The sequence below is a fragment of the Pezoporus wallicus genome, unplaced genomic scaffold (genome assembly GCF_028554395.1).
Source record: "Pezoporus wallicus isolate ANWC-B61680 ecotype Strahan unplaced genomic scaffold, APGP_CSIRO_Pwel_v1 contig_2384, whole genome shotgun sequence".
Taxonomy (NCBI): Eukaryota; Metazoa; Chordata; class Aves; order Psittaciformes; family Psittacidae; genus Pezoporus; species Pezoporus wallicus.
Genome location: NW_026640488.1, coordinates 1,617,407 through 1,632,257, shown reverse-complemented (window position 1 = coordinate 1,632,257; position 14,851 = coordinate 1,617,407).

Sequence of the window (14,851 nt, the reverse complement as noted above, 5' to 3'; positions counted from 1 at the left end):
GTGGAAAACACTGTGCTGGGGTGCAGAGATACATATTTAACTGCTTGTTGTACCAAAAAAAAAGTAATTGTGTTTAAGAGCTGGGCAAGAATCTGAGCAGGAAATGAAGCAGATCATTATCATATGCCATAAAATATCGAGATTTTTGTGTTTGTTCCAAGAAAGACAATGCCAGGATATGTTAGGTACAGGTAGTTCAGGCTTCGCATTCAGCTGCTGCCTCCTTCTGTCTCTGATGACATGAAATATTTCAGGCATGACAGTGCATTTCAGAAACATAAAGCCAGTCCATTCCAAATCTTTGTTTTCAGTTATTCAAGGCTTCAGAACTTCTTCCTTCAGTGCAGGTACTTCTCTTGATTTACCACCTATCAAAGCTCCATATTTTTAAAAAATAGGGAAAAATCTAATGAGTTAATTCCTAAGTTTTTTGCACTTTCATGACATGTTTCATGAGTCTCTCACAGGGATTATTTCTTTTGTGTTCCTTTACAATTGTATAATTTTTTAAATCAACTTTTTAGGAGCTTGAATACAGCAGAGCTGTAAACACCCATGAAAAAAATCATTTTTACTAAAAGTTAAAATTCTGATCATAAAACAATGTCAGTATTTGAAAAGCATGCATTGACTCTGACAGAGCCACCAAAACATCTTCAAATAATTAGATATTTCCAATATGTGACCATTCTCTGTCTTTCCAGACTGGAACATGATTAAAAGCAGACATCCCAAGCTGATTTTCAAGTACGCGCTCAGCTATTTTAATCATTCCTCCTAAATTACCCTCAGATTGCTTTTCTTGCTCTTTTGTAAGTTTCCTTGAGTGTAGCAGTACCAGCTTAGGAATGATATATTCAGAACAGACTGTGTAACTCTTGTGCCTGTGCTGTAAGATGCCTTTTTGTCCTTATTGCAATATCTATAGAAAGAAATACCCCCTATTAGGGGTCAAACTCCAAAACAAGGTGCTTTCTACTGCTGTGAAATACCCACATTTACAAACTTTGAACTTAATTCCTCTCTAACATATCATAGAAGCACAGACTGGTTTGGGTTAGAAGCTACCTTAAAGCTCATCCAGTTCCAAGCCCCTGTCACGGGCAGGGACACCTTCCATTAGACCAGGTTGCCCAAAGCCCCATCCAGTCTGGCCTTGAACACTGGCAGGGATGAGGCAGCCACAGCTTCTCTGGACAACCTGTGCCAGTGTCTCACCACCCTCACAGTGAAGGATTTCTTCACAGTATCTAATCTAAATCTCCCCTCTGTCAGATTAAAGCCATTCCCCCTTGTCCTGTCACTCCATGCCCTTGTAAAAAGCCTCTCTCCAGATTTCTTGTAAGCCTCCTTTAGTCACTGGAAGCTGCTCTAAGGTCTCCACGCAGCCTTCTCTTCTCCAGACTGAACAAGCCCAACTCTCTCAGCCTGTCTTCATAGGAGAGATGCTCCAGCCCTCAGATCAACTCTGGACTCACTCCAACAGGCCCAGGTCCTTCAGATGCTAGGGCTCCCAGAGCTGGATGTAGTACTCCAAGTGAGGTCTCATGAGAACAGAATAGAGGGGCAGGATCACCTCCTTCGACCTGCTGGTCACGCTCCTTTTGGTGCAGCCCAGGATAAGGTTGGCTTTCTGGGCTGGCAGCGCACACTGAAGCCGGATCATGTTAAGTTTCTCATCAATCAACACCCCCAAGTCTTTCTCCTCAGGGTTGCTCTAAATCCAGTCTCTGCACAGCCTGTAACTGTGCTTGGGATTGCCCTGACCCACGTGCAGGACCTTGCACTTAGCTTTGTTGAACTTCATGAGGTTGCCACTGGCCCTCCACTAAAGTATGTCAAGGTCCCAGGGACTGCATTCCTTCCCTCCAGTGTGTCAACCACACCACAAAGCTTGGTGTTGCTGGCAAAGTTGATGAGGGCAAACTCGATCCCACTGTCCATGTCGCTGGCAAAGATGTTAAACAGGATCAGTCCCAATACTGCCCCCTGATGAACACAATCCAAACAATCTTCCACAGCATTCAAACATCCAAACAAAGCTGTGTGGTTCGGTTGTTACGCTGGAGGGAAAGAATGCCATCCAGAGGGACCTTGACACGCTTGTGAGGTGGGCTGATGCCAACCTCATGAAGTTTAACCATGCCAAGTGCAAGGTCCTACACCTGGGTCAGAGCAATCCCAGGCACAGCTACAGGTTGGGCAGAGAAGAGATTCAGAGCAGCCCTGCAGAGAAGGACTTGGGGGTGTTGGTCGATGAGAAAATGAACATGAGCCAGCTGCAGTGTGCCCTGGCAGCCCAGAAAGCCAACCGTATCCTGGGCTGCATCAAAAGGAGAGTGACCAGCAGGTCGAAGGAGGTGATCCTGCCCCTCTACTCTGCTCTCGTGAGACCTCACCTGGAGTATTGTGTGCAGTTCTGGTGTCCTCAACATAAAAAGGACATGGAACTGTTGGAACAAGTCCAGAGGAGGGCCATGAGGATGATGAGGGGACTGGAGCACCTCCCATATGAAGACAGGCTGAGGAAGTTGGGGCTGTTCAGCCTGGAGAAGAGAAGGCTGCGTGGAGACCTCATAGGCCCCCTTCAGATACTGGAAGGCTGCTATAGGGATGCTGGAGAGAGACTCTTCAGTAGGGACTGCAGTGACAGGACAAGGGGTAACGGGTTAAAACTTAAACAGGGGAAGTTTAGATTGGATATAAGGAGGAAATTCTTTCCTGTTAGGGTGGTGAGGCACTGGAATGGGTTGCCCAGGGAGGCTGTGAATGCTCCATCCCTGGCGGTGTTCAAGACCAGGTTGGACGGAGCCTTGGGTGACATGGTTTAGTGTGAGGTGTCCCTGCCCATGGCAGGGCAGTTGGAACTTGATGATCTTAAGGTCCTTTCCAACCCTAACTATTCTACGATTCTATGACATGCCATGCAGCGCATGGCTGTGCATTGGCAATGCAAATGTAGCCAGGGAATCCTCACCACAGCTGACCACACTCTCCCAGAGTGGTGCTTTTAGGCAATGGCTTTAATGGGAAAATTTTTGCATTGCTTTTCTTTCTTCAGGTTTTGTTTCACCCCAGTGGTTTTGGCCAGGTCACAGTGTCTGAATTAAAGGAAGCATAGGCTGGGTAGCTATGGCATGGACTTGAGAGGGAATCATCCTTTCATAACAATGTCCCATTACTCCAGTAGTGACACTACAGAGAAACTATGGGCACTGCAGGCCTTTCAGCAGGATTTAGGAACTCCAATAGAGACCAAAACTGGTGCAACAAGAACAAGGTACAAGCACAGGGTAGGAGAAAACAAAAAAAAACAACCCTCTCTTCACATGAAAGCAAGTAGGGAACTTGTACAAAGATCACACCAGGGGCTTGTAGTAATGTTAAAAAGACTTTTGTAGAACTCTAATGAGTGTAGGATGCATTTGCTTCACAGTTTGCAGCTTTTGGACAGAAGAATTATCAAAGAAAGAGGAATCAAAGGAAATAGCATAGGCAAAAAATTAAAACCAACCAACTTCCATCTCAACAGGAGAAGAGTAAGTTGGTTCAGAGACAACGATAGGATAACAAAATTTGTCCACCTTATATCTGCTCTACTGTGGGAAAAAACATCAAATTAGATGCATTCTCTTACCTTGTATCAATTTAGGCAATATTCCTTCAACATTGAACTCACCATGAGGTTTGCACTTGAAGGGAAAAGAAGATCTTTGTTTCTCTGGGTCTTAGCATCCAGTGTTTAACACCACTTACCCAGTAGGCTAGCCAGCTGGTTTGTTTTCAGCTTATAACTTACACAAGTGTCAGCATAAGGATTCTTTTCTATTTATAGAAATTATGTCACATTTGCACTTCTTTCATGCGCTATTTTTATGACATCATTTTAAATTAATTCCCTGTATGTTCCATGATCAATAGTTTCAACAAATTTCCTTTAAAATCAGTCCTTCAGAGTACTTTTTTCCTCTGGGGTTGGTTCCTTGAACTCTTTTTGCCCAGCTCATATCTGGGAGCGAAAGGCCAAGCAAAGCATACTGAGAGGCACAACTCTCTCTTGGTCACCTCTCTGGTGTCCCCACGTTTTTCCATCTGATAGTGTCCTCTATGACTGCGAAATCTTCCCGTTGAATAGTATCTGTCAAGGGTCACTAACAGAAATGCAGTGAGTAATGGGAGAAGGGTCAGAGAAGGTGAATGCTGGCTGAGCTTTTCTCCCCTGCTGTTCAGAGGCCTAAGTTTTTCTGTAAAATAAGTAATCCTCACACTTGTCATGGTGAAACACAGCTTATGAATGAGTTTGACTTGTTCCCTCTTTCTGCAGGTGAAGAAATCCCATCTCCAGCCTGGGTGGCCCCTTCCTTTCCACAGGGAACTCAGAAAGGAGCTGGCAAGTTGGTTTGCTGGACAAAAAACCCCTGTGAGCTTGTAACTTGTCACCAAGTTACGGGACAACATTGATACCACTGACTCACTCTGGGTAAACCAGGTCTGCAACTGGCTTAAGGGAGAAGGGAAAGTTTCCATTCATTTTGGCTCCTCCTGCCAAAACAGCATCCTGGCCATGAAGGAACTGCTTTGTACTCCACTCTGCCTCTTACTCCTGCTAGGAAGTCCGTCCCTAAAAGAAACCCTCCCATGCACCAGGAATGCCACCGATCATAAAACAATCCCTCCCCGTTTGCTCTCCCTAGCTCTGCTGGCACAATGACTACACACGTTGCCAAAGTTAACAAGCAAGCACATTAATCCCTCCTCTTTCTAGAGAGTCTTTCCAGACCTGTCGAAGCTTTCTGCCTGTGGCTGTGTACGGAGGCAGGTTTGTCTCAGGGTGATTGCTTATAAGCCTATCAGCAGAAGAACGGCAAGCGAGCACCTAATCTGGAATGACTAAAGCACTGGCAGGCAGGGGACCAGCATTACTCTGCGGCTGGTTTTTAAATCTGCTATTTTTCATTCGGGTGGTTTACTTTGGCTGTCTGTCCTTGGTAAACATCACACAACATGGAAACCAGGAAATACCCGAGAATAAATAGAGAAACGGGCGATTTCCAATAGATCTTCCTTTGTCGTCCCAGCAATCAGCCTTACTTTGGCCAGATCTTGCCATCCCAAGAGGAGTAAAACCTCCCTGGGGAGCTCCCGGGAGCGATGGATACCCCCGATACAAGAGGCAGCCGGGATGGGGGGCCTCAGCACTGCTACCTTGTGCAACCACTGCCACGCCTGGCTGCACAAGCATTTGGAAGCTGCAGGCTGAGCAAGGGCCTCTCCTCAGCCATTCCGGAAGCACGGGATGATGAGAGAATCATCACTGTGCCTCTGAGGCTTCTCTGTCCTGTTCTGTCCTTAGAAGTTCCCGTTTCCCACTCCGCAGTTCAGCCAGCAGGTTTCCTGCCCCTCCAACCCTTTTCCTATAACTTCTGGCACAAAGAGAACTTTGCAGATACAGCTGTGCCTCTAATCGTGTGTTTGCTCTCTCATTAGATGGACCCCTACTGCATTTTAAAGAGAGAATTAAATAGTGAAGGCACTGAGGTGCTGCAGAGCTGTCTGCTTGCACCCACTCCTCCTTGCTCTGCTCCCCCTCCTCCAGGGTGAAAAGCAAGGAGATGGGGCAGACCAGAGATAATGAGATGCCCGCCCCAGCTCTGCATCCCCACTGGGTCGCTGCAAGCACATACATTTAATCTGGCCTCACATTTGGCAGGCAGCAGGACAAGACTGTTCCTGCATGCGGAGGCACTGGCTTTGCCTGGCCCTGAAAGCTGTGATCTTCTGTCCAAGAGGTTGTGGCAGGGGGAGTCACTGAGAACAACTGTCACAACCGATCCTTTACAGTAAGCAGGATAAACACAGACATTGAGGGCAGATATCCCATGACTGCTCTGTCCAATGGCAGAGGGGATTTTTTGGAACCCAAGGGCTCCCTAAACTTCTGTAAATGCTCCTACAAGTGATGTACAGAAGAAAAGGAAGTGCTACTTTCTCCTCTTCTGGACATGAATATGGGACACCCAAGAACTAAATGCTGAACACTTACATGTCTAAAGGGGCAGCAGGATCCCAGACTTTGCCCCAGTCTCTCAGTTGTCGCTGAGGTAAGACTGCGGTGTCTGATTCTTAAAGCACATTACGAATGTCTCTAAACATAGCTTGCTGATGATCTACCTACCAAAGGAAAGCTGACCCTCTTTCCTTCTCTCTTCATTATAGGAGAAGCATTAAAGTCTAACTGATAAGATTGAATTTGAGGAAAAAAAATCCCTGCCATAGATTTCTTTGCACAAGTTCTGTAGGCAACACTGACATGCAGCTTCTTGCATAGGCTTTCTGGAAACTTGACTTGAGGCCATTTTGATAGGGAATCCAGAGGAAGGGTACTGTTACCAGATCTGTAGGTTTCTTAACTGTGCCCTAAATATCCACTGCAAAAAATACGCTTTTAAGTCAAGCTAAGTAAAAGCTTAAGCTCCTTAAAAACAAACGCACATGCACATAACAAACAAAATGGAAGCCTGTGGCCTGGGAAGCCAAGTTTCAGTATGGTAAAAGGAGTTAAGAGTCAAAGCACATGCAGTGGCATTCCCCTCTGATAGCACTGGGTTTGGCTAGCAGAGCAGAGCAGAGGCGCAGGAGAGAGGCTTTCCAACAGAGCTCAGTGTTTGTGGAAAGCAGCAGCTGCTGTCCCGCAGGCAAACTAATAGAAGTCAGCGTCTCGCATAAAGAGCAAGCTTTAGCTCACCTGTAACTCTAAAGAAATCTGGACACTAAAAGGTTTATTCCAGCTTGGGAGAAACAGTCTCTTCTACCCTCAGAATAAACTGTACAACTGGAGGTCAGTTTTCCGTGTTGCAAGCACACAGCATTCCCGCCTGCTGCTACACTGCCCTGCAGCTCCCGTGGGTTCAGTCATGCTAGACATCATACCTGTAGCCTGCCCAACAAGTCACAGGGCAGGGCCAGCCTGAACCAATCTAAATCAGGCATGCCACAGTCTGTCTTCTCCCTGTCTTTTTCTGGAAGTTAAAACACGCACCCACAGGCAAGCAAATTGTTCTAAACAGGGTGGATGCTGCTGACATACTGAGCCCCTTGAGGAGCCCTGGGCAGCTCCAGAGGCTTCCTATTTCTTCTCTCATAAAACCCTTCCTTACCAGGATCTCTGTTGGTCCTCAGACTTGCAGACTTCTCTTAATATCTACAGGATGTTTGAGGCAATGCTGGGTCCACAGTAGTAGCAGTAAAACCCAAAACAAAACAAAAAAACACTACCAAAAAACCCAGAGCAGCCATTAGGCTTTATTCACTGCAGGAATACATGGGGGAATTTGAAATCAGCAGGTCAGCCCCATTACTGTAAGGGCACATTTGGTCTGTCATCTATTAAAATGCATGGCTGTGTGTGCCTGGAAAATGCTTCAAAGTTTCCTTTTGATCTTTGCAAAGATAAAACTGTAATATTTTTGTAGGTATATGAGAACTTTAGTTACTGGACTAGTTAAAAACCACTTAACTTTTCAAACTGGTGCCATCTGTTCCCTGTATTTATGTTTAGAACTCAATACTCACTCTCTCCAGGACTTGTCTAACAAACTGTCTCTATACACAACATCAGAACACCAGTGATGCTTTGGCCAAGACTCTTGCTTCACAGGTCTGCGGATGGGGCTGTTCATGTAGCAGCTTTAGCTCATCCCTCAGGTCAGCTCTTCAGAAAGAAGAATACTGTCTTGGTTAGGCTTCATGTTTCTCTATTACAGCAAATGGCATATTAGGTTCTTGCAACCAAAAGCAAGCCTGCAGCTTACTGAGTTTCAGTCATGTAAGCTGTTCTGGAGGATGCTCATAGGCTTACGTTCAACCAAAGAAATTAATAAATAAAGAGTTAAGAAATACTTTATATCCCACTTAAGGATTCTGAAGCATTTCTATAGGAGAGTATTTGGTCCTCAGCAAATTGTGTGACAAATTTTAGTCAAACTGATAAATCACTGAAAAGCTTCCAAGTGAATAGACAGGATCTTTCCTTAGAAAAAACCCCAAACCAACCTTTCACTAACCAGTCATGTGCAGGCCATGTTGAAAAGCCACAAAGATATCTCTCCTTAATGACCCTGTGAATTGAGGGCTTCCAAAACTTGCACATTGCTGTAGGGTATTGAACTGGGTCATGAACTTCAGCTATTGCAAGGGAAACTCATAATCTTGCCTGGTCAGAAAGCAGAAATAGACAGGAAAAGCTTGTGTCACCTTGAGCTCAGCCCCCACAGGCTGCCCACCCCAGCATCTTGATCAGGGCTTTGTGTCCCAGGTTTTTGCTTGCTATCAGGAGCGTCTCACCCTGGAAGCTGCAGATAGCTCAGGCCAAGCCACACAGAGCTGCAATGTTCAAGGCTGCAACTGAAAGCGTAGGTAAACCCTGCAAGCCAGGAGAGAGTGAGACCAGCTGCGCTTGCTGTGATGTACCAGTGTTGAAGGTGATAGCAAAGTGCCAGGAGATAACTGCTCAGCCACATCTGTGCTCACCAGAGCAGCAGCATGGGAAAACCAGATGACTGAGCCTTGATTAAGCAGAAGATACCTATGGTCTGACTTCTTGCAGCCCTGGAAAATGCATTGCGTGCCAAGGACATGCAGACAGGAACAACTGATACGCGTACTCAAAGTCATTTGGTGGGTGCATGAACTGAGCACAGCACTAGCAGTGGGAGCCACAAGGCACACATAGTGTGTGCCTGATGTCCTTAGCCAATGGGAAGGGGTGGTAGGTGCCTAATTAAAATCTAATAACTGAAGGAAGAACACAAGCTGTGATTCAGCAGTCTTTCATCAACAGAAGCGGGGCTGACATCTCCTCTGGTTAACAACTGGTTGCTGTCCACAGAGAGACTGAACAACCTGCAGGCAGCTCTGGAAAGAACAGATCAATATGAAAGCATCGCTGAGCTCCAGAAACCATTTACACCATATACCATGGGTCATGTGGTTGAAAAGCACAGGGGGAACAGAGGGGAAGCAAGGGCTTCCCACGCTGCTCTGGAAACAGAGTGGCACTGAGGTCATTTTCCATTCCCTCACAAGCACCACACATCCCATCCTGGAGGTATGTGTGCGGTCACAAGCTGGCCCTAGAGGAAGAGTGAGCTAGCCTGTGTGCAAGCGGCCAGAGGAACGCCGCCAAGCTGCTGCCTTCCTCATCTGAGCACTGCTGAGAAGACAGCAAGGACCTCCCACTGCCACACTACTGTCTCACAGGTCTGACAGCAGCGGTGGGAAGGTTGCGGCGTTTTCTGCCATTTCTGCAGGATTCCCTTATCAGCTTCAACATCTGGTTTGCACTTCTTGGCGTTTCCTACAACACACAGCAAAGCACCTTTCATCTAACAAGGTCTTGTTGAGCAAATGAGGTGAAACATTTCTCCCCTAAATCAGAACCAGTGACTGTAGCAAGTTCTCACTGATGGCCAAGCGCGTTGCTGCAGCACCTCAGCATTGCGTGAGAAGGTTATTTGTAGTTTTGAGACAGCCCCGCACCACCGTGCCCGCTGACTCCCAGCCCAGCCTTCCACGTCATCGTCCCTGAGAGCCGGAGCAGGTCCAGCGCATATAGGCTTCCCCCACATCTGTGCTAACAAAGACGTGCGAAAGCATCAGCTTCCCCTCACAAATCGTGCATTCACTCAAAATTAAAACCAAACAAGCGTCTTCGGCAAACCGCACGTTTTGCCGGCGCGGTTGGAGAAAGGAGGTCTGGCAGAGCCTCTCATCCCCCAACTACAGCAGCCATACCCCAGAGTGCAACAGGGATGGTCAGGGGTAGGGTCTGTCACCTGCCCGAAATCACTGTATGGGAGTTGGTTTACTGAAGAGGATGGGGGCTTTTTGGTCACTCACAGCAGTGATGTGCTCCTTCCAAGAGATGTATACGCGATGCACTCAGTTGCAAGCCAAGCTTGGCTGCTGGTAGTTTAGCTGACAACAATTAAATTACTGGTTTATGCTAGATGAGAACTTCGTCCACATCAGCTAGAGAAGCTCATCTGGCACCGGTGTGTACACTGGGGAGGCCCCTCTTTCCAGGCCACCATGGTCCCTGCTTGCGCAGGTTGCTGGCAGCCTCCAATCAGCAAAAGCTCCAGAGAGGTGCATGGGGCCACACGGAAGCACCAAACCTCTACCGCCCCTGAATAAGGCTGCTAAACCCTCAGACTGTCCAGGGAGCAGCTTTCATGTACAACCAGGGACAGCCACCCTTCAGAGCAGCTCCAGAGCTAGAATACGTTTGAGGGGTTGTGTTGCTGCTGTTGAAGAAAGCCCCAAGGAATGAAATATAGCAGAGGTGACAGAAGAGGTGAGCCACATGGTGTGCCACCCACAGCAACAAAAGAGGCATTTTTGTCAGGCAGGCACAGACAGCTTTTGGAGGGAAAGCAGCTCCAGAGACGGAGGCAGGAGCAGCAATATTCAGCTTTAGCAGCCTGGGTCCGTGCATTAGTGATGAGCTGCAGAGGCAGTGGGTGTGAGCTCCCAGGACCTCCCCTGCAACATCACTTTGTAGAGCTGGGACAGTAAATCCTCCCCCTGCTCTGCTCATCACCCACCCACAACAGGGCAGAGCACAGCTCACCCACTGCCTCCTGCCCCTCCACATCCCACAGCTCACGAAGACAGGGAGCACCACTGGGTCTCACCCAGCAAAGCATTCTCCAGTGCAGTACTGACAATGCCAGGATCCTCCTTCTCCAGCTGTGACACCTACTGCTGCCAGGTTCCCCCATCAGAAAGGCAGGCGAGTGTTGCATTGCCACTGGGACAGAAGACATCTGCAGCAGCACAGCAGCCCTGGAGAGTGATCTCTCAGTATAGCCAAGCGTGCTGCAGAAGAGGATGCGGTAAACCCTGCCCTGAGCCATTCCCCCATAAAAGTGAATAGGCAGACTGAACAATGGGATGAGGCAACCAAAGGTACAAGGTAAAACACACCCATAGTGACAGGAAGGTGCCACCTTTCCCACAAGTTGCTGAAAGCAAAGCAAGAACACAGAGAGGGCAGAAGAAGATGGAGGTGCCTCGATGACTAATAAAAACAAACAGTGGGTGTTCCCTGAGGCTGTAAGGGGAAAAAGCAAATGCTGGGAAGCAAAGCCCGACACACCACTGTATAGACCAGCCAAGACCTCACCTAGTGGGACAGCGGTGCCAGCTCTATAGGAACCTGTGGTGCTGCCGAGGCTTCCCAAGCGGCATCAGGGCTTTTCCCTAGGCAGAGAATTTCGGTGCTGGAGGTGACGGCACTGCCAGCCCCTGTGCAGGTAGTGAGCACCTCCCATGCCTCCTCCTCTTCCGCCCTCTTGAGCGGATTAAGATAATTAACAGCTCTCTTTAATGAGCTCATTTACCCCGTGGCAGTCAGATCTCTCAGCTGCCCTCAGAGCTCTGAGGCTCATTTCCGCAAGACCAACAGCAAGCTGCCAAGCTGGTCACTGCTCCTTGGGGCGGCTGAACAGCACTGCATGCGCAGGTCCAGCTGCAGGACAGACCTTGCGCTCATGACAAGAGCCACGCTCCCGGGCTGAGCCTGCCTGCAGGCACTGGTACCATCCCACATGTGCTTTGAACCCCACAGGCGGTATTTGCAGCTCAGTCTGGCCAGTGTGCTGCTCTCAAGCAGTTCAGACCTGGCTCCCAGGCCAGACTGGTGCCAGCCAGGCTGCTGGCTAGTCCAAATCCCTCCATCCAGAAGCAAGCTCAACACCACTTACCAAGAAACATGGTCCCAGTGGAGCTGCGTTGGATGCTCCTCTTCCCTTAGCTCTCTGGCTTAGTGCTGTGAGGGGCTGGCTGCAGCCTGGCAACGCAAGGGCAGCTAAACACCCCTGCAGTAGATGCTGGCTTTGTCCAAATGCTGTCTCTCATAGTACCTAAAAGCCTTCACAAAAGGTGCCAGTAAATATTCTCTGGCGAAATACCGGACCAGCTGGGCAGTCCTGGCCAAGATGCCCTGTGCAGATCAAGGGCAGTGACAACTTGGTACCTCTGTCCCCTGTGCATATATAAAAGAAGCCACAAATCCACTGGGAGCAGGGAACAAGACTGTCTCTTCTCCCATGTCTCTTCTTGGGAAAACGCTCGATGTCCTGAGCTAGGTAGCATCTGCATTGTGGTCGAAATCAGCACACTTGTTGGACCGCCCATGTTTTTCCCCCCTCTTCCATCACCAGCCCTACTAGTGAACTGTGCAAGCCATTCCTTTTTTATACTGGCATTTTTGTTTCTTTGTTTCTCCCTTTGCAACCTGAAGCATTTCTTGGGTTAATCGAAAACTTTTGCTGCAGTTTCTCAGAAATTGGTACCAGTTTCAGAGATCAGGGAAGCTCCCGCTGTAAGGAATTCCTGGCACAAGGCAAGAAATTGGGAATTATTTTGCTCACGACAATGCGATGTCTTTAGAGCAACCTCTCCAGTTTCACTCCAGGAGAATTATAATCATCTCAGCACAAAGAAATTCGCAGTGGAATTATTTATTTCATCTTCCCCTTTACTGCAGGAGGAATGATTTTTAACTGAGCCCAAATGCACTTGCATTGAGTGGGCTGCTAATTAAGCTACAGATGTCTCCTGATGGCAGCAATTATTCCTGGTAACTTTAATGAGCCTGTTACATTCCTTAGCTATTGTTATGAAAAGTTATATGAAATACTTTGCCTAATACTACACAGCTCCCAGAAGAATGACTTCTTGATCTGTTCTGGTTTGATTAAAGAGAATGATTGTTTTCTTTCTTAGCAGTCTTTCTCCAGCTGTTTGTGGCTCACTTCCCTTGTCTTTTGCTGGCCTTTAACAACTCTGACCATCTTCTTCACAGAGATCACCTTTTCTAACTTGGTATTTTTTTTAACCCTGTCCCTGAAGTCTACAGTGTCTTTGCCTGGTTTATTGCAAGCTTTTTTCCCTCTCTTATCCACCAACCTATTCTGTCTCAAACATTACAGTTACTTACAACAGGGACCTAAAGCTGATCATAACTCTGTGGGGTTTTCTTAGAATCACAGAATAGTTAGGGTTGGAAAGGACCTTAAGATCATCTAGTTCCAACCCCCCTGCCATGGGCAGGGACACCTCACACTAAACCATGTCATCCAAGTCTTCGTCCAACCTGGCCTTGAACGCTGCCAGGGATGAAGCATTCACAACCTCCCTGGGCAACCCATTCCAGTGCCTCACCACCCTAACAGGAAAGAATTTCCTCCTTATATCCAATCTAAACTTCCCCTGTTTAAGTTTTAACCCATTACCCCTTGTCCTGTCACTACAGTCCCTACTGAAGAGTCCCTCCCCAGCATCTCTATAGGCCCCCTTCAGATACTGGAAGGCTGCCATGAGGTCTCCATGCAGCCTTGCCTTGCCTTCCCTTGCCTTCTTCTTGTTGTTACAGGTCATTACAGTTGCAAGAAAAGCATCTACTTATACTGGTACTTGAGGAAAAACTCCAGTGTACGAAAAATACAGATCTCCTTAAAACAATTAACAGAATGAGCTGAGTAAGCTAACTAAGCACAGCTTTGCATGTCCCCTCTTCTCTCCTGTGCCCTTGTACATACAAAATTCAATGAACATGCTATACAACAAGCAAGATCATCAAGGGAATAAAGGATTTCATTATGTTTCGAAGCAAAAGAGCACTTTTCTCTTTTTCATCCATATTTATTGTGTTGGCACTCCCACTCTATTAATCCTGAAGACTCCTACCATAGGCAAGAGGTGCACACAAAGCATGTCAGTGGTCAAGACTATTTCTCATGGCTTAGTACTGATCCCAGGAGCATCAAAGTTCATACGAACATGTGAACTCCCTTCAGAATCCCATGCAATTACGATTAAACTGCAGAGTTAAACAGATTCCTGCCCAGCACAACACAATGTGGAAAGCAGCCAGACTCCAGTCACTAGTTCCTGATCAAGCCATTAAATCACCATGGTTTTCAAAAGCATTCAGGGATGATCCTGTTTTCCTGACATCAAACCAAAGGAAGCCTTAAAAGCACCTTCCCCATGAGCAGTTAAAGCAAGTAAATGTAGCAGCTTTTGAGCATCCCACCCAGTTGCTACCTCCTTCTGAGTTAACTCAAGCACACATGAAAGCATAGCTCGCAGGGTATCTTTCAACAAAGCTTTCTTTGCAGGAACTGTTGATTCATTGAAATAAACTTCATACAGAAATGTTGCTGATGAAACATTTCAAGCCCTGGATGGCATTTCCGGCTGAAACCAGCAAGTCAGAGGAGCTGGTCTGGTCTGATAGCTCAGAGATGTGGCGAGACACACAGGGACAGAATTTAGGTCTGGGAGCTCAGGCTGCCGAGCAGCCTTGCTTGAAGGCTGTCAGCAGTGCCTCCTCTGCTCTGCCTTTGAATAAAACAAATGGGAAAGCCTCAGCATCTCATCGTCAGAGTTCTCATCTTGCAGTCTGTGTTCAAAGGGCAAGAGAACACCAACTGAAGCAGCAAAAAGGAACTTGCTCAAGCTCACAGAATCCTCAGAGTGGTAAATGGACAGTGATGGCCCCTAGTCCAACCTCCCACAAAGAGCAGGACTGCCACCACCACTAGCACTCGTCAGTGCAGCTTTGTTCAGCCATGTCATGAATACCTCCAGGCAGAAAGATCTGTCTGCCCCTTGAGGCAGCCTGTTCTGCAGCACTACTCTCCAAGGGAAGTCACTCCGCCTCACTTTCAACCTGAACCTTCCATGTGGCAACCTGCTGCCACTGCCATTTGCCACAGTGCCAGCAGACACCACAGAGGATTTGGTTCTGCCATCTTTATTATACAATCACATAATGGTTTAG